A 27,325-nucleotide genomic window follows, 5' to 3' on the forward strand; every position below is an offset into this window, starting at 1 on the left:
GAATAACAATAAAGTTTGGGTGTCTGGGTAGAGCCCCTATGGACACCTCTTCCAATAGGGATGTCCTCCATGGATTCCCTGCCCGTGGCCTACCTGACTCTACAAACGTTATCTCTGTATAGTTGCTGGATCAAAGACAATAGACCAGGGTCGGATTGGGAATGCAAACCGGCCCTGGCAATTGAGTCGGGCTGTTCATGGAAAACACTGCATCTGCTTTTGTTACAGAGGGCCGCTGGCCCACGATAACAAAAATGGCCCACACCCTGGTGGCCCACCAAGGAAACGCCCGGTACTAGCTACGGCCACTCCGGCCCTGCAGAAGACATATGGGAACCCCTATTTTTCCCCAGCGCTCTCAAAGTTTTACCCTTGGAATGAGATTGAAGGCGGTTCTCAGATCCACAAATGCGACAAATAGGAAGCCCTGATCTATGTCAATGGATTACCATTTGATACTTATCTGAGGCTTTAGCCCCGCCTGGAGGTGTGACAGCATGTTCTTGGACTATATCCACTCCCATAGTTTTCTAAGCAGTAGCTTGCTATAAACTTTCTGGACATTATCAATAAGGTTTATAGGATAATAGTTAGCAGGGACTTGTCTAGCACCCTTCTAAGAGATTGGTATTATTTCAGCCCCTTTCCAGGGGTTAGGGATAGCGGTACCTGTGACTATGGCATTGGACAGGTTGTTTATGTAATGCCTCTAAATCAAAGGTTCGGGATGATACAGATCAGAGGGGATCCTGTCCAGTATAGCAGCTTTCCTAGAATTTTGGGCATGGGTCCATTAAAGGTTCCTCCCAGTGTGAAAACCACTGGCTCTCTTTCTACATACTTGATGACCAGAAGAGGCATGGGGCTATTGTTCACCTCCATGGGTTATAAATCTGCATAAAGAGCTGTAAAATGGTTAACTCACTCCCCAGAGGAAATGTGGCATTCTGGCTAAGCGTGATCCCTATGGCTATTATGGGTGACCCGATGCCAAAACGCTCTGCTGTCCTTTCCCTTTGTTGCTTCCAGCAGATCCTCCAAAAACTTGGTGTGCCACTGAAACTTTCTGGCTTTGATCACCTTGGCATATTTGTATCTGCAACTGGTGATGTCGGCCTCAACTTGCTTTTTAGGGCTTTAACAAGGTCAGTTTGGGCCTTTTTACAGAGGTGATTAAACCATTTGTGCATTTTGGGGCAGTTATTACGATTTGACTTCTTTCACAAAGAATTCCTTCAAACTTGAGAACAACACTTCATGAACAACCATGATCTAAAGGGATGTACAGTCCTGATCCTTGAGTGCAGTCAGAGTTACACTTACAGGGGCATATTACCAAGCAATAGCGATAATTATCGCTATTGCTTGGTTAGAGACAAAATTTTACCGCTGAGCTGCGGCGATTTTTATCGCAGATAAACCTTGGTATTACCAAGGTTTATCGCAAATGCGATAAAAATCGGCCGCAATGCATGAATATCGCTGAAAAGTCAGCGATATTCATGAATTATCGAGCTAATGCTCTTAGCCATGTTATCCACCTCCCATTGGATAACATGGCTAAGAACTGCTCAGGGCAGGAGTTAGCTTTTGGAGATATTCGCGCTGGTTGGTAATAGGAGATAGCGATGTTAGCGACTGTTTCCAGTCGCTAACATCTTGGCACGCCCACTTTGCACGTCATTAGTGATAAATATCACTGACATGCAAAGTGGGGCCCAAGATGGTCGCTATCTCCTTCTAGCTGTCGCTAACTGGTGTTAGCGACAGCTAGGTAATAGGGAGATAATTTTATCTCCGCTTTATTGGCTTTTAAAGCCAAAAAAGTGGAGATAAACCCCCTTGATAATATGCCCCACAGTTTTACTAATCTCTCTCTTAGGACATTTGAACTATTGGATATATCCACCCATCTCACATCACACATATTGTTTGTCAAGACTGTTAGGTTGGATATTGGTGTCTCAGGGCATGTTATATCCCTGATTTAGGACAACTTTAGTTCAAATGGAAGTGAAATCTTGTTGCTTTCCTGGCAATCAATGACCACCACGTTAAACATGTCATTTCAAATCAAAAAAGTGATGGAATGTTGTTAAGTGTGATCAAGCGGGTCCATCAAAGGGGAAACGTTCTTTGTGATGGTTTAGACACCATGATAATCACATAGTAGAAAACATAATGAATACCATAAAATGCCACTTCCCTTATGAGTAAATATAACAAGACCTGTTCACAAAGTAATTTTGGAGTATGTAAAGGAGTACTCCTGTATTATTCTTTTAGACACTCTTACATGTCTTTGTGAATTGGACCCAAAACACTTATAATGGAGCAAAATGGGAAGATTTGGGGAATAGGTATATACAGTTGTTACAAACAGAAAGACTGTGCCCTCATTGCACTTTTACCAATAGGGACTGAGAGGTTTTATGGCTGAATCACAAAACTATGTACGAATATGTAAAGAAGTACTCTTAAAGGCTTTTATGAATCAACCCCTTTAAGTTATGTTGATGAAAATCTAACAGGAAAGTTCTTGTTAAAACGTGTTGTTCCAAAAATTCAAGGGCCTAATATGGCAGGTAGAAAGAAGCTATTGTGGTAATATGAATAAAATCCATTTATGAAACTATTTGTAGCATAGCCTGAAAGGCTCCACAAGTGGCTCTTGTAAGGGAGACAACTTGTCAAACGTTGTAGATAAAAAGCTGTAGATAATATCATTGAATTAAACACAACATTATAGAATAGTTACTCAATAGACACATATATTGCAAGAATCAAAAGTACTGACCTCTACCAAGAACCTGACCTACCTTGAATATGGATAGTGTTTTATTTATTTCATAAAGCGGCAACAATTGTTAAAGAAATATCATAGGTCTCCTGGTGCTTAACAGAATTCACAAATGCTTTTTTCATGATGTTTGAAAAGTGGAACAAGCCGGTGCATTTAATGTTAAAGTACACAAGCCGACATGAAATGAAATGAGACTATTAAGAAATTGGTCTTGAAACCAAATAAATAGATGTTCCTCGAACACAAATGGACCCTCTTAAAAGCAGCAGAGCCCTACTATCTGAAAGGGGAAAGAAATAAAAGATAACAAGTATTGTTGTGCATATCGCACAGAATGTAACAATCTCATGTTTCATCCTTAAAAATGCCGGTGAGGTGGATTGGAATTGGATAAGGAAAGCCCTTTACCAAGGCCACAGATGAGCAACCAAGCACAGACTCATTTGTGGTGCAGGATCTGCAAATATTATCCAAAAATATACCTGGAATAGGAAGACAGATAATTCCAAATTATTTTATGTAGTTTCTCTCTATATATTGAAGAGACCGGGGTCGTAAACCCACGTGTTTTTACAAATCACATTACCTTAGGTTTGAGAATTAGGAAACAAATCACCAATAGGGAGCAAAATCACCCTACTAGCAACTAAGTTGAATTCGAGTAATTAAAAATGGCTTTGAAACTTTAGTTTGTTGTTAAGGATGCAAAAAATGACAGATTATGTAAATATAAATATGTTGCAAATAGTTTTATATTAATCAATATCAACAAATAGATGTTGAAGTGCAGTAATGGAAATCTTTAGATAACATTTAAATGTTTAATTAAGACCATTGTAATTGCTATTTGTCACCAGCAGATAGTTTTATGCCAGTCTTTATAATGACTACTCCAACGTTTCTGAATTACCATAGTGTAATATGCTCAATAAATAATCACATCCCTTGTCAGGGTGAACCCTCAAAGTCTCTAAATTAAACTGAGCTCAACCCACTGGCAGCTATTGAACAAAGCAGACAGAAGTAACTGATATAACACAATGTGCGAGGTATTTATGCTGTTCCAAAACAGTAATGAAGCTAAAACACAAAACAAGAAAAATCCCAATCCAAAGTATAATAATAGAGTATAATTTATTAAATCAAGTGACATCAACATGACACAAATCCAATAAGGAGAATCAGAAATATGAAATATTAAAGATTTAGGTAGGAATAGTGCCAATAAGAACACAATTTCAATAAAAGTCAATGGTCACTGTAGACTGGGACCTAGGCACAATATGATCAACGATTTTACTCTCTGACTTTACCCTTCAAGTGCCAATCTACCAGTACACTTCTAAAGCCCCCCAGGACGGCGGGGGAGGCACTTAGAGACTCACAGGATGTCAGGAAGAAACCAACAGTAGGGTCCAATCCAGGTCCAGTTGGCACTAATCAGTTGTGCAGTTTCAAGAAAAGGCATGTTACAGCGTGTTCTATCCCTGTAGCTTTATTAGGAGGTAGCCTTATAACCCTCGGAGCCCACTTTTTTGTCTGTGGCACAAATGCAATTTGAAGCGGGAATGGAGCTAAGCCAAGAAGCAAGATGAATGCTCAGTAGAGAGTCTCTGCAAGCTGAAAACAAAATCTGTCCATATCCTATGCCAGTGGTGACACAAAACATGACACCCTGCCCTCCACTAGCGTTGTGGCTACCCATTGTGAGACGTGTGCCCTCAGGAGTGTGGGGGAAGACTGCCACGTAGGGAGAGGCCTACTACCTGGGACGGCCCAACGACATCGGGCTTGCATAGAGGATGGCTGGACTGACTGTAAGACAGCGGGCAGCTTCAGTCAGAGGATGAGAGTTGACCCCGGTCAGGATCGGGTGGGAAAAGCCTAGTTCTGGGGGGTGATGGGTGGCCAAGGCCCCTCCTACATAAAGATCCTGCAGGCTACTGGATCCAGCCAGGACCTGGAGCTGCATCATTGCTACAGCACAGGAGGCGAGTGCAGCCTTTCCAGCCTCGTGACTCTGATAGGGTAGCAGCAGAGGGCAGCCTGTCCATCGAATAGCAATATCCCCGCACGCTGTGTACCGGGGCAGTCGCCTCTCTTTTGCTCGTTGCCTAGGGGGCCCCCAGGTGGGGCTGGCTTTTGCGCGACCTGAGGCCAGCCTGGTTCTGAATGCTCAATCCTGAGAGCCCTACTACATACTTAGGCCATACAGCTGCTGTCCTGCTCCACTGGTGATGGTGAAGGCAGTGAGCCTAGGCATTTGATTTTGATCCAGATGTCTGTTTGAGGCCTGCTTGTGCCCCCCTGTCCCTGCTAACCTAGCTGGGGTGACGGGGAGCCTGTGATTGAACTGCCAGTTTCATGCTGCTGGGCCAGGCCCCCCCATTTTGAGATTGGGGACAGAGTTCTCTACCCCCAGCAACTGTCTGACCGGTCCCCGGGCTCTCATCACGGGCTGAGCCAGCATGCGTCCTCAATATCGGGAGTACCAGACAGGAGGGGCAGCAACTTGATTGGCGAAGTGATCTCATGATTATTTGCCTGTCCTGCTGACATATTTGATCTGCCCACGATGTCTCTAATATTCTGCATTCCCACAAGGGCCCAGTGTCTCCACCGTGACCCCACCTTAAGCACTCACAGATCCCAGATGAGAGGATGGGCAAGCATGACACAAGTCCGTCTAAGCTCCCATTAAAAAGCAGGAAACACACATGCCAGGCTGACATGGAGCCAAACCGAGAGCCACACTCTGCTCCTTCCACGGAAGACGTTAATCCAGAAGATGATCTTGAAGAAAGCCTGGTTGACGTTAAATCTAGGCTGAGCACAATAGATGCCAAACTTGACCTCATGGCTAGTTGCCTGGACAGGATGAAAGAGTGAGTAGACAAACAGAATGACCACATTTACCACCTCGAGGCCAGAATATCTGATATTGATGACTTTCAAGTCGCAACTGGGGAACATTTGCTGCTCATGGATAAGGTCCTTAGAATTAATCAAAGCTAAGAATGAGGACTTGGAGGCGCTTGAGGCACAATAACATACGCATCATTGGTGTCCCGGAATCCACAACCATAAATAAAATGGAGGACTATGTGGACACTATGCTACAGGACTTGTAGGGAGATGGCCTGTCCCCAGTCTACATTGTGGAGCGCTCTCATCAATCTCTTGCGCCACGTCTGCTCCCAGGTGCACCAGCTTGTCCCACAGTAGTGTGCATTCAAAATAACAAAAATAGGGATGTGATCTCATGCCTATCCCGAGAACGCGGCGCCATAGAATATCAGGGAAATATGATATTGTTGTACCCCGAATTCTCTATCGCCGTTTAGGCAGCTCACAGGGAATTCATGCCGGCCAAAAATCTCTTCCAAAAATCAGAGATCAAATGTGCCTCCTCTCCCTAGCTAAGATGCATGCAAATTACGAGGGGAAGGCCCATCACTTCTTAGATGCAAAAGCTGCTCTCAAATTTGCCAAACTCATTTCAGCAAAGTCCCCACAGGGGCCCCAGTGTGTTGGGGGGAGGCACACCTGGGCAAAAATGATTAATTTGACCAACGACTGCACATGCTGTGGTGGCGACGGTTCTCTCCTTAGTCAATCGTCAGGATGCCCACACTGACCCAGGATTACAATTCCACTGTCATACCAGTTGTTGATTTAAATGTGGAAAAACGCAGCTGAAACTAACAAGGGTGGTTTCCACCATTTCATCCACCCAGTCTACTCTGGACTGGGAAATTCACCCGGCTCTTCTTTGCCTCCAGGGATGAGTCCCACATAAGCTGAACTTGTTTGGGGGAGGCTTTGGGTACTCAACCACGTTCAGGGGTTGGTGTGGGTGGGGGCAGGTTGTTGATGTTTTGTTCTGTTAAGCTTCTCTTTGCATGCTAAGTCTTCCCTCCTACAGCAGATCCACAATCTAATACTCCCTAATTATTTCATCTCTCAACATAGCCAACATATCAGACCCTGTTGCCACTGTTATCTCTCATATACAGTCTTCTTAGGTCACACAGGCTCCTGGCACATCTGCTCTCACTATGACACCTTGATGACAGCACTAGTCACCATGATCTCACAACACAAATGCAATGATGGCGAACGTTGAATGTTTGACCTGGAACACACGAGGGCTAAATGGCACACTTAATGCTCGACTTGTACACATGTTCCTCTCCAGACAACAATTTGATATTTGCTTCCTGCAGGAACTCCATTTAACCGCCACCACTTCTGCTCCCCTTAATGCATGCTGGTACACAGAAATACACACATCACTCTACTCTAAATATGCATGAGGTACAGCTATACTCCAACGTAGAGGTCTCCCATGGCACCTCAAACAAGTCAAGAGTGACGATGAGGGTAGATATGTTCTCATTGCCGGCATCCAGCACCAACAACCTATCATACTAGCCTCCAAATATGAGCCCAACACCGACTGTCTGGAATTCTTTGCAGACATTTAGAAACAGATAGCTACTCTGGGACCAGGGGTTGTGCAATGGGGGGGGGGGGGGGTGGCGCATAATGTGGTACTCCACCAAGCCTGGATAGGTCGGGAGCTCCTCATAAACCTCACCCTAAAGCAGCCATACAAATCCTTACCTTGATAAAGAACCACTGCTTGGTTGGCACTTGGAGGTTCCGGCATGGAAACCGGAGGGGGGGAACATGCATAATACCAGCACCTGACACTCGGTCATGCATAGATTACTGGTTGGCCACCCGAGACATCCTCACATGGGCTACCAAAGGCACACAACTCCTTTGGACCCAATCCGACCATGCCCCCATCCTCCTAGAAATATCTCCGCCCTGTGCCACCCTGTGTGCATTCACCTGGCGATTGCCCCATGGCGTACTTTGGGATAAGATATTCAGTGCAGATATCCTCTCCATCATAGAATACTTCAACATAAAAGAGGGCTTAGTTACCTTCCCTCTAGCCCTCTGGGAGGCATTCAAAGTATTAATCAGGGGGACGTGTATCTCTAAACAGGCAGGGTTCCTTAAGGCGATAAGAACGTGTCTATTCCCCAACTTGAAAATAAACTCCAGGCCATACTCGAATACTATACCTTCAAAAGTCCAGCCATTTTGGCACTTATACGTGAAATGTTTAATGAGAAGGCAAGCCAGGAATTGAAATATCTGTGTTGTGAGGCAATGGCATGCCAACATACTCCGTAAGCCCAGGGCTTCTGACTATGTGGTGGAGCTCCTGAAAAACAACCTGGAGCTGCAATCCACCTCACCTCCATACTTACCATAATGCGCTCATTCTAATCTCAACTTTATCAGACCAAATCATCGCTGTCTGCGAAAGAGCTCGACTCCTATTTCGATACAGTACAGCTCCTTTGGTTGGACCAGGTGCACAGCTCATACCTTGACTAAGAGCCTAAGGTTAGTAAATGTGGACACTATCTGTGGCAGTTTTTCAACTTTGTGACAAAGACAGTATGAACTTTGCAATTTACCCGGAAGGTTGAAGGAAGCAGTTAGTAGCTTGTGATGATTTAAACTTGGACATTAATTTGATATATGGTTTTATTTAATCATGTTTATTAGAGGCCCCTGAAGAAGGGACCACGAGTTCCAAAATGCTTAGGGCACCGCATGAATAAAACGGAGTTACATAGAAGAAGAATGTGTTAATCAACAATATGATTTTGTACTTTGTAATTTATGTTATTGTTTGTACAATGAATGGAATTGAATTGAATCACTATGGATGACCTGTAATGATGACCTATGTGTATTGAGAACAATGAAAATTAAAAGAAAACATTGATTAATTACGTGGTTATATTTTGGGTTATTTGGAACCTATAAATTGGAAAAATAGCTTAAGGTACACAACTGTGCACACAGTTATTCAGGCACTTGTTTACCTGAACAATTTAAAGATAAACGTCTTGCCAGATCTATACCACCTCTTTTAATACATGTTACCCCTAAGGTAGTGCCTGTCTTACTCACAAGGCAGGGTGCCTTGCATTTAGAAGGCAGGGAATGCACTTTTAAGTTTTACATATCTTGGTAGTAAAAAACCACCATCCATCTTAATTCTTTACTACTGCAAGGCCTATCTCTACCATAGATTAACCCTGGTATTACCTTATAGACATATTTTAAGTGTAATTCCCGAATCAAAGCTGATGGTGAAGTCAGACTTTAAATTTGCAGTTTGCAAAATTCCACTTTTAGAAAGTTGACATTTTCTTACTTTAGCCATTTGGTGCCTGCTGCCTGTCTCTGAGTTGTCTGAGTAGGGTGACAGCATGGTTTTCCGTATTCCCACCAGACAGCCACACACAAAGGGAACTTAGGTGTGACTTGATGTGTCTTCATGAGATGTGCACTGTCTCACACTTACACTTGAATAGGCTGTGTCCCGTCCACACACAAAGGGCTGCATACCCCCATTTAGTTAATCTGGAAGCGGGCAAGAAGGGAGGACCTTGGGACACTTCCACGCCTTCTTTGAAGTCTCTTCCACTTCTAAAGCACAACTTTGTATAAGTACTTTACCTCTTACCCCATAACTTTAGTATACTTCTAGACCTGTGACCACTCTGACAGGAAGAAGAACTGCAGGGCTGTTAAAGGTAAGTATGGGCGAATTTTGCGGATCTGTGGTCTGCAAAGTCGCGTGAAATCTAAAAAAAGTCAGCGAATTCATGGATTTTCCCGCGAAATCGAGATTTTTTTGCGATTTCCATCTACTCAACTGGAGTACTTTGTACTGGCTAATCAGTAAGTGCTACCTCGTTGTGTAAATGTATAGTGCTTTTCCTACACTGCAGCTGCGTAAAGGGCCAGAAGATTTGTCTCCACTCACCATGTGTGCCTGTAACTTTGCCACCGCGCCAAAAAGAGCCGAGGTCCCTTGAGTGAGCTGTCCATCATAGTTGGGAAAGGGCGGGAAGACATTTGATACCGCTAGTGTGTGGTGCGGGGCTTCTATGCGTGTTCACATGCCTCTTTGTGTATAAAGGGTCAGAGAGCGGGCAGGGAAGCAGGTGAGGAGAAAGCAGCCTGCTGGTCACAAGAACGGGGATTGCGCTCGAGAAACTCAGGGATGCAAAGACCTCCCTCGGGTATTACAGCTAATTTACGACGGCAGATATGGGGTTAAAGCACACTTGCCCAGCCTCTACCCTGCTCACTAATGCTTTTGGGCTGATTAAAACGTTACTGAATTTGAGCTTCAACTCGGGCAGCTGCTTTATTTATATCTGTAAGTGCTTCCTGTTGAGGTTTAATTTTTGTGACAGGAGCCTCGTGCCAGAATGAATCCAGCCCTGCATAGTTATCCACAAAGATGCTACCATTTTGTGCAATACCTCTACTCAACTGGCATACTACTGGCTAATCCAGTAAGTGCTACCTCGTTGGGTATATGATAGTGCTATTTCTACACTGCAGCTGCGTAGGGCCAGAAGATTTATCTCCATTGACCATGTGTGCCCGTAACTTTGCCACAGCGCCAAAAGGCGCCAAGGTCCCTTGAGTGAGCTGTCCATCATAGTTGGGAAAGGGCGGGAAGACGTTTGATACCGCTAGTGTGTGGTGCGGGGCTACTATGCGTGTTCACATGCCTCTTGTGTAAAAAGGGTCAGAGAGCGAGCAGGGCAGCAGGTGAGGAGAAAGCAGCCGCCTGGTCACAGGAACGGGGATTGCGCTCGAAAAACTCAGGGATGCAAAGACCTCCCTCGGGTATTACAGCTAATTTTCGACGGCAGATATAGGATTAAAGCACCCTTGCCCAGCCTCGACCGTGCTCACTAATGCTTTTGGGCTAATTAGAACGTTACTGAATTTGAGCTTCAACTCGGGCACCTGCTTATATCTGTAAGTGCTTCCTGTTGAGGTTTAATTTTTGTGACAGGAGCCTCATGCCAGAATGGATCCTGCGCTGCATAGTTATCCACGAAGATGCCACAGTTTTGTGCAATACCTCTACTCAACTGGAGTACTACTGGCTAATCCAGTAAGTGCTACCTTGTTGGGTAAATGATAGTGCTTTTCCTACACTGCAGCTGCGTAGGGCCAGAAGATTTATCTCCATTGACCATGTGTGCCCGTAACTTTGCCACAGCGCCAAAAGGCGCCAAGGTCCCTTGAGTGAGCTGTCCATCATAGTTGGGAAAGGGCGGGAAGACGTTTGATACCGCTAGTGTGTGGTGCGGGGCTACTATGCGTGTTCACATGCCTCTTGTGTAAAAAGGGTCAGAGAGCGAGCAGGGCAGCAGGTGAGGAGAAAGCAGCCGCCTGGTCACAGGAACGGGGATTGCGCTCGAAAAACTCAGGGATGCAAAGACCTCCCTCGGGTATTACAGCTAATTTTCTACGGCAGATATAGGATTAAAGCACCCTTGCCCAGCCTCGACCGTGCTCACTAATGCTTTTGGGCTAATTAGAACGTTACTAAATTTGAGCTTCAACTCGGGCACCTGCTTTATTTATATCTGTAAGTGCTTCCTGTTGAGGTTTAATTTTTGTGACAGGAGCCTCATGCCAGAATGAATCCTGCGCTGCATAGTTATCCACGAAGATGCCACAGTTTTGTGCAATACCTCTACTCAACTGGAGTACTACTGGCTAATCCAGTAAGTGCTACCTCGTTGGGTAAATGATAGTGCTTTTCCTACACTGCAGCTGCGTAGGGCCAGAAGATTTGTCTCCTCTGACATGTGTGCCCATAACTTTGCCACCGCGCCAAAAGGCGCAGAGGTCCCTTGAGTGAGCTGTCCATCATAGTTGGGAAAGGGCAGGAAGACATTTGATATCGCTAGTGTGTGGTGCGGGGCTTCTATGCGTGTTCACATGCCTCTTGTGTATAAAGGGTCAGAGAGCGAGCAGGGAAGCAGGTGAGGAGAAAGCAGCCTCCTGGTCACAGGAAAGGGGATTGCGCTAGAGAAACTCAGGGATGCAAAGACCCCCCTCGGGTATTACAGCTAATTTTCGACGGCATATATGGGGTTAAAGCACACCTGCCCAGCCTCGACCGTGCTCACTAATGCTTTTGGGCTGATTAAAATGTTACTGAATTTGAGCTTCAACTCGGCAGCTGCTTTATTTATATCTGTAAGTGCTTCCTGTTGAGGTTTAATTTTTGGCCCACAGGAAGCACTTACAGAGTTAAGGCAGGTGCCCGAGTTGAAGCTAACTTTGTAACCATTTTAGGATGGCACCAGCAAGCACTCTGGCAGCTTGCCGGCGCCATTCTAAAATGGTTACAAAGTTAGCTTCAACTCCAGCACCTGCCTTAACTGTGCTTCCTGGGGCCAAAAAAAAATCCGCCCGCTCGCGAATTCCCACATTTTTCGGCAATTTCATAAGATTCGCGGATCGGGAAATTGCCGAAAATTTGCAAATTTCGCGAGTGGAACGGATTTTGCGCCCATACTTAGTTGAAGGACTACCACTCTGCTGGTCTGATACTTTGCTGTACTCCTGCCTGGCTAAGCTGCCTTGCTACCTGCTGTTCTACTGCCTGGTTGGGAAGGACTAGACCTGCATCACGTTAACCCTGAATGACTCCAAGTTTTTTCTTGTTTGACCTCTGTTCTAAGTCTCAAGGGGACAATAATTATTTCACCTCATCCTGCTACAACATCTGGACTTCGCTTGCTGCAAGTCTTTTTTTTTTTTGTCCTCATAACCACCATATAGACAAAGTACCGAAAGGAATTTACGGAGAGCAGCTGTCTCAGTTTATCTGGAAAACTGGAAGGGACACAAAACTTGTGGGGGCCATCTATCCCTCAGCTGTCAACTGTATTCCAGAAAGGCACAGAGTCCGTGATTTACCAATCTGCGGCAAACCTTGGGGTAGTTTGCAGCCAAATGGGGCCGGGCATGAACCGGATAACGGCTGTGCCACAGGTGCAAGATTTAGAAGCACCGTAGGAGATCAATCATTGGACCCTAGGAGCGAATTTTTTATTTTTTTAAAACCCGGATGAATCAATGAAGCCAAGATAGTAAATACCAGAAAGCCCTTCTACTCTGACTACCAGATCTAGCCAGATCCGTACATGAGGTCTGAAAGACTGCAGTTTGCCAATCTCTAAAAGTAGGAGGTGAAGTGTCTTTCCATTTCCTGCAGATCTCCCTTCTTGCAAGCAGGATTGCATAAAAGACTAGACACCTGGCTGGATTTTGTACGCCTTCTAGAACACCAAATACTACTAGGGGCAGATCTACGATGACAAGTCTTCCCAATGACTCCGTGAGGGAATTACTGATATCCTCCCAAAATGTGGCTGAGTGTGGGCATTCAAAAAACATATGTGTATCTGATGCAGCAATCAACCCACATTTAGCACAAGACACTGACTCTCCTCCTGCAAATTTGGATAACCTAAGAGGGGAATAGTATGCCCTATGCAGGGTAAAAATATGATTTCTATGAAGCCAGGATGGCTTAACAATGTTCCACAACAGTTCAAAAGAAATCATCCAAAGATCTTGTAGATTCTGGTCTATCAAAACAGAGCCCCATAACGACTCCGGCAAAATAAAGTCACCATCCGACTCCTCCAGAATAAGATTATACCACTTGGACACTTCTTTTTTAACTGGACCCAAGATTACCTGGTCAGAAACAAATCAGCTATGCCCTCCAAGTTTGGATTTATTCCTGTTAGCGGGAGAGGTTTTATAGGCTACAGTCCAACTAAGGATCTGTAAATATTTAAATCGTGAAAGATTGGGGCCAACCTTAGCTTGCAGATGTTCCCACGAGAGTAAATCTCCCTCATAAAAGAGGTCTCCCCAAACTTCCAGGCCTGCCTCTCTCAAAGGGATAGCTAAACTGTCTTCAAGCCAGGCAGGATTTTCAGGCAACCCCCACAGCGGAGTTTTTTCACAAAAGTAATTTAATTTTATGGATTTCATGACTTCAGACCAAGTTCTGGCCAGACCTTGTAGAGTCTTCAGTTTAATTTTTTTTTGAAACTTAGGGTTACCAAATTTAAAAAAGAAAACCCGAACAATTAATTCTTTCCCCATCCAACATAGCTGCATACATAGGACCCACCCCCGATACTAAGGGACCCTTCAACAACATTCGTGAATGGGATAATTGAAAGGCCCAAGCATAGATCTTTAGGTCTGGAGTCGCCAGGCCACCTTTATCACGTCGCCGTCTTAGTTTTTTCCAAGCGATCCGTGGAAGATGGTTATTCCAGATAAAGGATGAGATATTAGATTGGAAATTAGCTAAAGTAGTTTGATCAAAGTATAAAGGAATGGTATTAAATAAAAAAGAAATTTTAGGAAGGATAGACATTTTAATGAGATTGGCTCTACCTAGTAATGAAAGGGGCAAATGAGACCATGATTGGAGAAGCTTACGACAATCTTTGACAACTGTAGATAAGTTGACTTGGACAAGTTTATTAATGTCCTTCACTATCGTCAAGCCTAGGTATAGCATTGAAATGCCTGCTTGAAGTTCTGTTACGTAGTCCTCATCATTCCATACAAGCATTTCAGTCTTGACTGCATTAATCTCATATCCCGACACTTGTCCAAAGGCATGGGCCAATTTCAAGATAGCCGGGAGAGCAGTGGTGACGTCTGATGTTAAAATTAGCACGTCGTCGGCATATAATGCTACCTTCCTCATCCAACCTTGATAGGAAAAAGGTCTGATGGTGACCTCCTCCCTTAGATGTTGCGCGAAGGGCTCAATGTAAAAATCGAAAAGCAAGGGAGAGAGCGGGCATCCCTGTCGGGTTCCCCTAGAGATGGAAAAGGGGCTTGAAAGGTCACCATTAACAAGAAGACATGCAGATGGATTGCTGTATACCAGGCCTATCACCCTACGGAACCTTTCCCCGACACCAAACTTGGCCAAGGCTTCCGACAGGTACACCCAATTCACCCTGTCGAAAGCCTTAGTTGCGTCCAGCGTAAGGGCGGCCAATGGGAGATTGTTGGTTATTGCCATATCTATGGCACCAATTAAATCATAAGTTAATTCATAAAGTTGTCTTCCTTTCAAGAATCCCTTCTGATCCGAATGAAGGACAGAGGGCGCGATAGAGGCTAATTTAGTGGATAGAACTGTGGTGAAGATTTTATAATCCACATTCAAAATGGAGATCGGCCTACACGAGCCGCAAGCCTCCTTAGGTTTACCCGGTTTTAAAATAAGGGTGATTGAGGCATTATCCCATGATACCGGAGGGAGCATTCCTTATAAAAGGATTTGATTAAATAGAATAGTGAGGAAGGGAACGATTTCTGACTCCAGGAGTTTATATAACTCAGCTGGAAGCCCATCAGGTCCAGACGCCTTCCCCTTCCTACCCTTCCTAATGGCAGATCTCACCTCGTTCTCTGTAATGGGATTATCCAAATATTGCGATTGTTCAGAAGAAAAGGAGGGTAAAGTGGTGTTACTCAACCAGCTCTTAATAGCCTCGGCAGTGATTTCCTTATATTCTTGATATATATCTTGGAAGAATTCCCTAAAAACCCTCCTAATTTCATCATCTGAAGTAAAGTTGTTATTTCCTACTTTTATAGATGCTATGTTATTACGGACCTGATCTACTTTGGTCTTCCAAGCCAGTAACTTACCAGCGCCTTCACTATATTCAAAATGCGCCAACTTACTGGCTTCCCATCTTTGTTGAACCCTCAGATTTAAAATTGAAGCCAGGCTTCCTTTTAGAATCAACAGTTGATTATGCAGAGGATCTAAAATAGACCCTGAAGCTGTACAGTTAATATGAATGTCATATTGAATACGAACCATTTTTGCTTCAATGGAAGAGATCTTTTCGTTATATTGCTTCCTATGATAAGCGATTTTAGCTGTGATAAGCCCTCTCAAGGTAGCCTTAAACGAGTCCCAGATAATTCTATTTAAGGCAGAACCGTTGTTTAATAGAAAGAAGTTCTGAGTCTCCTACTTAAGATATGAGATATACTCATCATTGGTAAGGAGAGAGCGATCAAAGGACCACGTGCTCGGGGGTTTCCTAATACGGAGACCTAACTCCAATTTAACTGCAGAATGGTCTGAAAGGTGAGAGGGAAGATAGTCAATTGTTTTAACTGAATCAACCAGTCTTTGAGTTATTAAAATAAAGTCGATCCTTGACTTGTGATGGTATTTAAGGTTCCGAAAAGAAACCCCTTGTTGTTGTCCCGACCTTTGTCTCCAGACATCAACAAACCCATACTGCCTCATAGCGTCTAATAGGAAGGATCTAGTCTTAGACAAAACCAAAGATCGATTATTAGGAGACTTGTCCAAGACGGGGTCCAACACGATGTTAAAATCGCCGGCTAGTATTATAGGGCCTGAAACGGAAAGTAACTGCGAAAAAATTGTTTCCAGACAAGAAGGGTCATCCTGATTCGGGCCATAATAGTTTGAGTAGTAGAGACCACAAAGTCGATCCATCTATTCTTCTTGGTAAGTGCAATCAATTCACTATGAGTTAAATGGGTCTCCTGCAACACCACGACCTGCACATCCAAGTCCTTCAGATATTGTAAGATTCTGTTGACTCGGGTCTTGGTGCAGAGGCCGTTGACGTTCCAGGAGAGGAACCCAACACTACTCATCTCTCATCCAGTAAACCAAGACGACTAAAAATACTATACCGAAAAAAGTTTTTTATGAACAGGTTCATGACTTCCTTACAACAATTATGTATAATGTATGAGTTACCATTCCTTAAACTACTATTTAGGTTATTGAGGACTTTTTTATATTTTTGCCACCCCTCAACACTCACCCACCCAAGGTGTGAGCCCCTCCCCCCATGAAAAACCCTTGCAATATCTAACCGGAACAATGTCCAGTAGATTGTGCCCCGCCGGTTGACTTCGGGCAAGAAAGATCACCCGCCTTATTCTCAAATAACAAATAAGGAGTGCAAAAGAATTCAAGAAAAAGAGGAGAATAGATAAGACTGTAACCATATTGACTAATGCGTGTAAGTAAGAAGAGAAAAGCTAGGTCAACATCTTGATTTCCAGATCAAAAATAGGGAATTGAATGGGAGGTCTCCTTAAATTCGCAAGGTAGAGTTATAGGTGCCTGATGTTATACCTTACAAGCCCCCTTGCCCAGTTCCATTAGTAGCTCATCAGCTGCTTGTACAGACCTGATGTTAAACATCTTGTTATTGTACATTACTTTAAGGGCTGCCGGAAACATGAGCTGAGCTGTTGCACCTAAATTTCTAAAGGCATCCAGGCGCCTCCCAAATTCCCATTGCTTTTCAAGTGTAACTCTAGAAAGGTCTGATCTTATCAAAAAAGTAAAATCTTTCCCAGCCAAAGACTTTTGTTTCAAGGCCATATTTAGGATGCGCTCCTTTAAAAGGTAAGTGTGAAAATGAACTAAGATTTTACGAGGTTTGGACCTCTGGGGGTTGAGTTTGAAGGGATCCCTGTGACCCCTCTGAATGTCAACCGACAATTCTGCAAGAGTGTGCTCTAAACTCAGGGATTCCTTCAATAGCAACACGATGTATTGTTTAATATTTGACCCTTCAGATCCTTCAGGAACATTCAAGATACGAATGTTCCCCCGTCTTGCATTATTTTCAAGAGTCTCCATCCTCTCGCTGAGAGCCAGATCTGCCCTTGTGAGTTTCTGAATGTCCATTTTCGCTTGATCCAAATAAATTGAGTGCGCACCAACCGTTTCCTCTAGCACTCCCGTTCTTATAGTGAGCCCTTCAATTTTATTATCAAGCGTTTCACAGTAATTCCTACACTCTAATTGATTAGCAGATGATTCTGCGAATCCCTTTCTTATCTCCAGGGTAAGGGCTGAAAACATCTCCAGAACGGAGGCTGCTAACATCGGAGAAGGAGAAGAAGGGGCCAGCAATGAGTTGGAATCAGGTAGAGCAGGAACAGAAGAGGTTTCCATATCTGCTCCCCCAGATGCGCCTCCTAGCTCAAGAAAATCTGTCTCTTCAGCCAGCTCTGTAATCGGGACTAAGGGGAAACTCTGCTCTATCACCGATGAAGATTGTAGAGGAGATTGTGCAAACTGCACGGACTGCACAAACTGCACAGGCTGTTGTTCTGTCTCTAGACCCTTGCGGGTCCCCAGCTAAACCTGTAGTTGCTGCATTTTCAATAATCTGACTAGAGCTCTTCTCAGTTGCATCTTTTACCCCCAACGGCGGTATATCTACTGGCACAAAAGGTTGGCAATAAGAGGAGGAACTGGCCTCTGGGATCGATGCCATATCCGTGTCGTCAATCTCTTCAGAGAGATGTAAAATCTGAGGAACGACTTTGAAGTAGGAACGAAGTGAAGGAGTAATTCTTGAACCTGAGGGGAGCAGTGATTTAGAGTCTTTAGCCTTCACCTTAATTTTACTCTTCACATTAATGTTTTTAGACTTAAGTTCTGTATTCAAAAAAGAAGAGGATTTTTTCTTAGATGGTGTGTTGACCTCTTTTCCGACCTCTGCACCCCCCTCCGGGACCCCGACTTTGCTTACTCCGGTTTTCTTTTTTCGCCCCCGGCCTCGACCTCGTTTAAGCCCCCCTCTGGGAGTATTAGGTGAGGTGCTAAGGATCTTTGAGGAATTAGGAGTATTAGGAGTATTTATAATAGGAGAAGTCAGTAAATTGTCTTCGACACAGGGAGTGCAATCTAGGGGAGTAGGTTTAGTTACTATTTGAGACAGATCTGTAAGATTCCCATCCCCGGGTTCATATGCCAAGGACCCCTCCACTGCGACAAAAAGACCGGGATGCTGTGGGTGAGGCTGCTGATCTTGTGAGCCTTCTTTGCCGTTGGAGGTTACGATTGTGTGCGTAGCATTCCCTGCGTTGGTTAACCCCCGAAGGGAGATCAATCTTCTTAGTTTCCTAGCTCTCCTTAGCTCCAGCGCGGCTAAGCAGATCCTCGGGCTGGGCTCAGGAGTGCCCCGAGTTTCTGAGAGGTTTTCTGGGAGTTTTTGGGGATGGGAGAGAAGGGGGTTAAACACCCGCACTCTGTTCGAGTCGGCGAGCCCTTCAATTGCCGAATTTCCTCAGCGGTGCAGGTGCCCTGAATATCACACTTGCACAGGAGCCAGTTGCCAGCACCACAGAGCGCGACTCGAGATCCCCCGCTACACCCTCTACCTTGGAACTCCGGTCGGCGTCCTCCGTGCCCGTCCTCGGCTCCACCTTCACTCCGGCCCAAGAACCATGGAGACAGAGAGAGGACTCCGCAGCAACGCCCGCTGCACCGAGAGGAATACCGCATCCCACACGGGGAAAGAAGCCCGGTGAAAAAGAAGGTAGTTTGCCTACACTCTTCTCAAAAGGAGCACAAGAGACCATCATTATCAGGTAGCCGAATCCATTGCAAAAAACACTCACTGCAAGGCGGGAGACAATCCTACCGGGAGTCCATTCCGGAGCACCGCGGCGAGCTAGCTTGCCGCTGCCATGTTTTTCGCTTGCTGCAAGTCTTACCTTGCCAAGTGGTGCCAACCCAGTTCTGGGCCCTTAGAAGTGGGTATAAATTGCTGTTTCAACCAGAACTCATTAGTACTGGTTCCTTTTGTATGAGTCAGAACCAGTTCATTCATGTCATTGCATGGAGGGGGCTCGGCGCAATGCCTTTGGGACCAGTGTATCACCTTCGAAATCGGAGCACCACCTAGTGCGGGAGCAGCAGCCATGCATTGCATTCAGAATCAGTGAGTTGCACTTGGAACTGATGCATCGCTGCAGTTGCATTGATAAAAAAAAATTACTTTAGAAGGGTTACCTTATTTTGTTAGATCCTATTACTATCCACTTAGGTGTAAGATTGTTCACACAGGTGAATCGGTGAAAATCACAGTGCCCTTGTGGGATTTATGTTAGGGTACTCCCCCACAGGTACCACCTACGGGATGCTTCATCATCAGACCTTCATCCCGCTAACCTCATGTTGGGGGATCGGCTCAACACGTTTGTAAGTGGAGTCCACTGGCTTTGGGGTTTTAGGGATTGTGAGAAGAAATTAAAATTATCTGCCGGATCCTACGACATTTTTAATGGTTGGTCAATAGGCAAGGTTAAAAACAGTCTGATGTCATAGGGGAGTAGTGGCCCTATACATCAGAGGTCAATATGTTTCAGCCGTTAGAATCACTCATGTGGTTTGGTCGGCTTTCTTCAGGAAATAATTTTTGCACTAATCCCTATAAGTGTAACTGGCCTTTATCACTGTGCATATCCGTCTTTTTAAAAAAGTTTTAAAGAAAGGCATACACGCAAATCATACAGACCAGTATTTTGGACTTTTTCCTTTTTGCATTGGTCTGAGCTGGGAGAGAGAGAATTAATAGCATTAAACAGTAATGAAATACCTATTTTTTATGCATTGTACATATTTTCTCCCATGCAGTTGTGCGTCTTGTCATGCACACTAGTGTTAAAAGCTTCTTATAGTCTATGGTACAGGTTGAAAAAAGTATCATGCATTTATGATAAAATCAAGTGATATTGCACACCATACATGCGATTTCAAAAGTGTACATAATCTACACCTACTTGGCCTATTTAGTCAATAAGGCTTCATAGGGTTAATCTGGGTGAGAAGGCACTCCTTATAGTTACACTCTGTTGGAAGAAATGGGGAAATAAACTCAAGCATAGTGTGTATGATAGGCGCTCTCAAAAAGGATTTTTAAACAGAAGGTGCATCAGGGTCTCTCCTGGTTTTGTATTACTTACTTTGTCAAAGGACAGCACCTGTGTCTGTACCTATTTGGCTGCCTGTAACAAGGGGCGGAAGCCGGCTGCCTCTGGTTTTATCTTCTTTCTCGTCGTGTGACCATCAGATAATTGGGTGGTCTGTGAAAGAACTACACATTTCTTGGGAATTGTAGTTCTTGTTTTCCTCTTGGGATGTGAATTAGTGTCATATTTGTCTTTGCCCTGTATATTAATAGCCAGTATTTAAGGCTCTAGTTCAGAGTAGTGATTACATCATAAATTACAGGTTTTTGATTCTTGAACAGAAATTATTTCCTTTTCTTTGTCATGTGACAGTCATGTGATCTGCTTATGAACTACAGAACTACTACATGTGTGGGCATTGTTGTACTTTTAAGGATGTGGTGTAAACCCATCCTGTTGAGTACTGTGCCCATGTTGGTTACCTGGGTGATGTAGTTCTACTCTTCAGAACCATCTGTGGTGTTGTCGTGCATGTTCTATTGTATATCTTATAGGATCTTTACCCATGTTATTTCATTGTTCAGTCCTTTATGTTGTGAGGATACGTTATGAATCCACTGCTGTTCTTTTTCAAAAATAACTCTCTCTAGTCCCAGAAAACTTGTCCTTGCCCGGCACGCCAGCTGCTGCACAACGGAACAGCCTACGGGGGCTGCCACGCTGAGTAAGACGCCCGGGACTATTATATTCCCCGCAGGGCTCCTGCGGCGCGGGACGTGCGCGGGCATGCCTGGGCAAAGCCCGGGCAAAGGGCGGGCACGTCCACGCCCGTCAAAGCCAGGAAGAGGCGAGGCGGGGCTACACCATTTGGCTTTGGGCTTTGGCCTCATACTTGCCCATTGAGACGTTAATAAATGGCGGCAAATCGGGGATCAGGAGGCACAAAGCTTACAGCCCCAAAAACACAGGGGACATCAACACTGGATGGATATTTGTTACGAGCAACGAAGGCGATAGAGAAGGAGATACAAACAGCGGAAAGAAGACTATCAATAGAAGGTGGCCGAGTAACCGATACCACCCCAGCGGAAAGAGGTACTTTTAACATAATTGAAGCCATCACTTGTAATGAACTATTGAATAAATCTCCGCCACTCCCCATATAGGACCCGGAGACAATAAACAGCCAGGGGTCCCCAGAACAGGTGCCTGTCCACTCAGAGAATACCATGGTCCTGAAAAGAAGGAGAAAGGTCAAATATCTTGAACCGTCCTCCTCTACCAATACTAAGTCAAAGAAAAATAGCAAAGGCCCAAGTGTGATTACGGGGAGGGGCCTCACACCCGGAGCAAGTGTACTGATAAACCCAAGGATGCAGAGTCTCCCCCTCCCAACTTGCCTGAGATGTTAAAATGCCTCTTAGAAAAATCCCTGGCAAGAACCCACTGCCCACTAATTTCGAGACTGGGAAAATTAGAGGCTGACATTGAACTGTTGTTAAATGCAGTTTCAGGGATTAGAGGGGGAATGGATGGGGAGTGGAGGGCCGGGCTCAATAGGAAGGTGGGTGCAGTAGATACTTTACTAAAACATCATGATCTCCGCAAACAGGGTACGGAAACTTGGGATCAAACTAACAGTCATCTGGAGCTGCACAGTGGGGCTAGGGCTGGAACAGAAATAGTACCTGCACTAAAGAAAACCCCAGAAACGGGCAACAGGTTAGAATGCCCAGCAGGGGAAAGGGGAAAAAAATCTGCTACCCGCTGCCCTAGGAGAGAGGGAGGAAAACAATGTACCAGCAGGGAAACCCTCGCTAGTCAACCTGGAACCTAGTCTAGCTAGAGGCGATGATAAAATTACACTCCATCAACCACCCGAATGCTCCCCCTATGTACTACTGTTAGCTGATACCCCTTCACTTAGAGAAAATCAAAAGGAATCCCATGCGGGGCTTAAGAATAAGGTGTGCCACTGGCTGGCCCAAAAGGTGGATTTATCAAATACTCACTTTGGAGACATTTTATTTGTAAGAAGGGTTAGGTAGGTCGGCCCTACGCCAAAAAAATATAAGGGAGATTGTATTGTAATTAATTGTAGATCCCGATCGCTAGCACAATGGCTGGCTGACCGGGGCCTCACACTAGCAAATCAAGGCCCTGGGCAAGGTCCCAAACTACACCCACTGGCCCACTTTTACAGGAACCTAGTGCCTAATGAGGGGGCACCGATGATGAGTAGGAATGGCCCCTTGTATGAAGCCACCAATAGAGGACCCAGGGCCTTAGAACTCAGAAATAGGTATCAACCACTCTCAGATCTAGATGATCTAGATTGACTCAATGGAGTCCCCAGACAGATGATAAGTGAAGGTAGGGGAACCTTTGCAATAAATGGGGCACAACCGAATTATCGGGTAAAGGACAATTTAAACTGTCCTGGTACAATTGCCCAGTCCAATATGTCTCCCGAAGGCGGGGGAAAATATTCGAACAACAAAGATCCCCAGATAAATAGTGTAAATTTTAGTGACCTAACAATCCTGTCTTGGAATGTGGCGGGTATCAATTCTAAGCTTAATGATCCTGAATGGGGTGCTTTCATTGATAAATACCACATATGCTTATTTCAGGAGACCTGGGCTGTAGAGAAAGTGTATAAGCTAGACTTTACCACCTTTAGTATTGAGGCAAAGAAGGGACCAATGGGCCTCCCCACAGGGGGCATATTGATATGGGTGAAAAACTCCCTGATAGGGAAGATTAAAAGCATTATCCTTGGTTGTGAAGACATAATTGGGTTGGATATATCTTTCCCTAAAGGGGGCGTCCCCCTAAAGATCATGAATCTATACAACTGGTTGACCACTCCACATAGACCCACTGAAACACTTACACTCCTGGGGAACCACCTTGATCTAGCAAGAGGGAGGCACCGGCTAATAATTGCCGGTGATTTAAATATTACTTTTGAGCCTGTTGATTACATCCAAGAACTTATTGAAGAGGGGGACGAAGCAAGAGTAATCCCAAAACTGGAAATTCCACCAGTAAAAAAGTGTACCAGGGCAGCCCAACAAGTAAACTCTCTGATTATTTATCATGGGTTACGAGCATGTAATGGCAGGACTGACTCAGGCAGGAGAGCCGGGTTTACTTTTAAGAGAGGGGCATGTAAATCCAGAATCGACTATTTTTTAGTCGATATTGAACTCTGGGGAAATATAAAAGATATGATGGTTATTGATAGGGACGACAGTGACCATAACACACTATTTTTAACAATGCATGATATGCTGGATTACCATGGCCCTATAGCACAAAACAATGCCCCAGTGATTGTAAGTAACAATGATAGAAGTGTTAAATGGCCGATGATTCTTTTAGACCAAACAGCCCTCCCAAAAATTTACAAAAGGGTAGAGCTAGCCCTAGTGGAATTAGCCCCAACAAATGAGAATAGGACTGATACTCTGCAAGTTTTTAGGGAATTAAATGATGTCATAAAACCCTTTTTTTGTATAATAAATGACAATATTCTCCCACGTAAGTACACCAAGCCATGGTATAATCAATCATGCAGACAGGCTAAGTAAACCCTTATGAAGGCGGTTAAGACCAAATCCCCAGATAACATAAGAGCATGTAGGAAAAATTATCACTATATTCAAAAAACGCCAACAAAGACTGGGAGGCTGACAAATGGAGAGATCTTGTGGAAGCCTCAAAGATGAGGAATAGTCAAAAATTCTGGCACTTAATGGCCAAAGGCTCAAGTAGCCTGAAAACAGAAAATAGTTTCCACCTGCAGCCCCTAATCTGGGAGGAATACTTTGGGAGTTTTTATACAGCCTGGGGGGGAAGCAAAAATAGATACATTGGAAGTTCAGCTCTCTTTGTCCTTAACGGAGGATATATCCATTTCTGTTGAGGAGACTATTTTGGCCATAAGCTCAATCCAGAAAGGGAAGGCTCCTGGTTTAGACAAACTGCCCAGAGATATGTATAGAGCAGAGCCTGAAAATGCGGGGTATTATTAACTAGAGTCTTCAACTCCATCCTGGAAGGGAGAGAGGTCCCACCTTCGTGGAGGGGCGCTGAAATCATCCCCATTTTTAAGAAAGGAGAAAAGGGCTCCCCTAAAAATTACAGACCCATCAGTCTCATTGATGTTTCCCAAAAAATCTTTGGGAAGGTTATACTAACTAGAATCCAACAATGGATGGGGAATAACCATATACTCTCTGACCTCCAGGCGGGCTTCAGGGAGTCCACGAGCACAACGGATCAGGTCCTCAGATTCCTCGTGATAATCTGGAAGGAAGTGGTCATCAATAGAGGTCACCTGTACGTTGTGTTTGTGGACCTAAAAATAGCATTTGATTCTATTAATAGAACCCAACTGTGGTCCGCTCTGAGAGATATGGGTCTACCACCATACCTCCTCAACATCTTGGTCCGCTTGCATGTAAACAACTTTGCAAAGGTAGAATACGAATGGTGGACTCACGGGCAACATAAATATCCAAAAAGGTGTCCGCCAGGGATGCGTCCTGGCCCCTACTCTATTTACACTCTTTGTGAATGGAGTTATAGATGAGCTTTTTAACTGTGATGGAGATCCCCTAAAATGGGAGGTAGAACTGTTCCCTGTCTTCTATTTGCGGATGACACCTTATTGATTGCAAAAACACCAAGGGGAATCCAGAATCTCCTCAATAGATTTGAGGGGGCTTGTAATCAATTGTAGCAATACCAAATACATGGTGTTCAACCCCTACAAGCACCAAAAATGAAAGTTGCTTCTCAACTCCCAAAGCCTGGAGCGGATAAAATCTTTTGACTATCTTGGGGTTCAAATAAATGAAAATCTAGCCACTCCAGCACATAGAAAGTGCAATAAACAAGAGGGTCAAAGCTTCCCCAGACAGACCAATATCCCCATTGATAGAACTCCATAGAGCAAAAGGGCTGGGTGAAGCGCTCTATGGAGCGGAACTTTGGGGCTTAGAAAACCTAAAAGGTCTAGTCTTAACAGAAAATAGGTTCATCAGGATAATTTTAAATCTACCCGTGAACACCCCACTTTTACCCCTGAGACTAGACCTTGGCTTAGATCCATTGCCCATTTTGCTATCCTGAGGGTATTATTTTTTTGGATCAGGATCTGGGTCAATAACTCTCAAGTCCCTCTTAGAAGCTGCTTAACGGAACTAATTACCCTCCACAAAACGAATGGGCGTGTAAAATGGCTTGTAGGGATTAGAGACTGCTTTTACAAACTTAGTATGGGTTTTATCTGGGATTCCCCAGAAGGCATCAAGAAAGAGATGGTCCCCATATTGAAAAAGAGGTTTTGGGACTATCAAGACCAGTGTATTTTAAATTTGAATGCCCACGGCACACTGATCTCTGCCTTCCTCAAAATTAAACCCAGCCATAGTTTTGAATTGTTTCTTGACAAGGTCGAACGACCCCAGGCGAAAATGTTTTTTTTACAAATTAGATACTGCACCGTGCCTCTAAATTCAGTAAAGAGTAAATGGGGTCATGACTCATTCCTCTCGACATGTCCTATGTGCCACTCTTCTATAGAGACTAGTAGTCACTTTATTCTCTATTGCACAGCCTATGCAGATTTTCGTAGGAATTGGATCGTACCAATTTGTCGCCTCCTATCATGTCGAAGCCCAGCAGATGCAATGAGAACTTTTAAATCAGAGTAGACCAGATGGCTGGTCTTTGCACTTTCGAGATTCTTGCTATATGCGTGGTGGAGGAGAGCGAAGACTATGAAAAACTGTATAGCCGGTAAATTGTGATAATGAACTGGGACAACCAAGGCATTTGTAAATGGGCAAAACTAATTGTGGTTTTTATTACAGTAACAAACGCACTTTTGCTTGTGAATACATTATAGGGGTCGTGTTTTAACAGGTTTTTAAAATTATAAGCTGCTATTTCCCCTTTTTAATTTCTGATATGATGTACTTGATCTTAACTATGAACTTTGATGTTTTTTCATCCGGTTATGGTCATATAATTGATTGAAATTGCAAAAAACACAGTTAATGGACAGAATGTAGAACAATGTCATACATTCACCCCAGTACAAGGATCTGGGCCTAAATCCATCGTTTTTTTGCACTCCACACCACCCTGGGTTAGACACTGGCTATATGCAAATCAGCTCTGACCCTGTGCCTCATGGGAACAGTCCAGTCCGAACTACCAAGCCATGTCTTTCCCAGACCGGAATCAAGCATCCAAGGACCGGTTTCTGGCTATCAGCCTTCATCAGCCTGGATAGCATGACTCCAGTGGTGTGGAGAGCCTGGGACTCACGTCTGGGCATCCCCAGCGATGAATTTAGGCCCAGATCCTTGTACTGGGGTGAATGTATGACATTGTTCTACATTCTGTCCATCAACTGTGTTTTTTGCAATTTTCACCCCGAGTGGGCTGGGTATGCTCAGACGTGAGTCCCAGCCTCTCCACACCACTGGAGTCAAGCTATCCAGGCTGAATGAAGGCTGATATCCAGAAACCGGTCCATGGATGCTTGATTCCGGTCTGGGAAAGACATGGCTTGGTAGTTCCGACTGGACTGTTCCCATGAGGCACAGGGTCAGAGCTGATTTGCATATAGCCAGTGTCTAACCCAGGGTGGTGTGGAGTGCAAAAAAACGATGGATTTAGGCCCAGATCCTTGTACTGGGGTGAATGTATGACATTGTTCTACATTCTGTCCATCAACTGTGTTTTTTGCATATAATTGATTGAATAAATTTTTATTTACTTACTAACTCTCTCTATGTCTATTGATTCTGCTTGGAC

Source organism: Lissotriton helveticus, chromosome 12 (genome assembly GCF_964261635.1).
Source record: "Lissotriton helveticus chromosome 12, aLisHel1.1, whole genome shotgun sequence".
Lineage (NCBI taxonomy): Eukaryota > Metazoa > Chordata > Amphibia > Caudata > Salamandridae > Lissotriton > Lissotriton helveticus.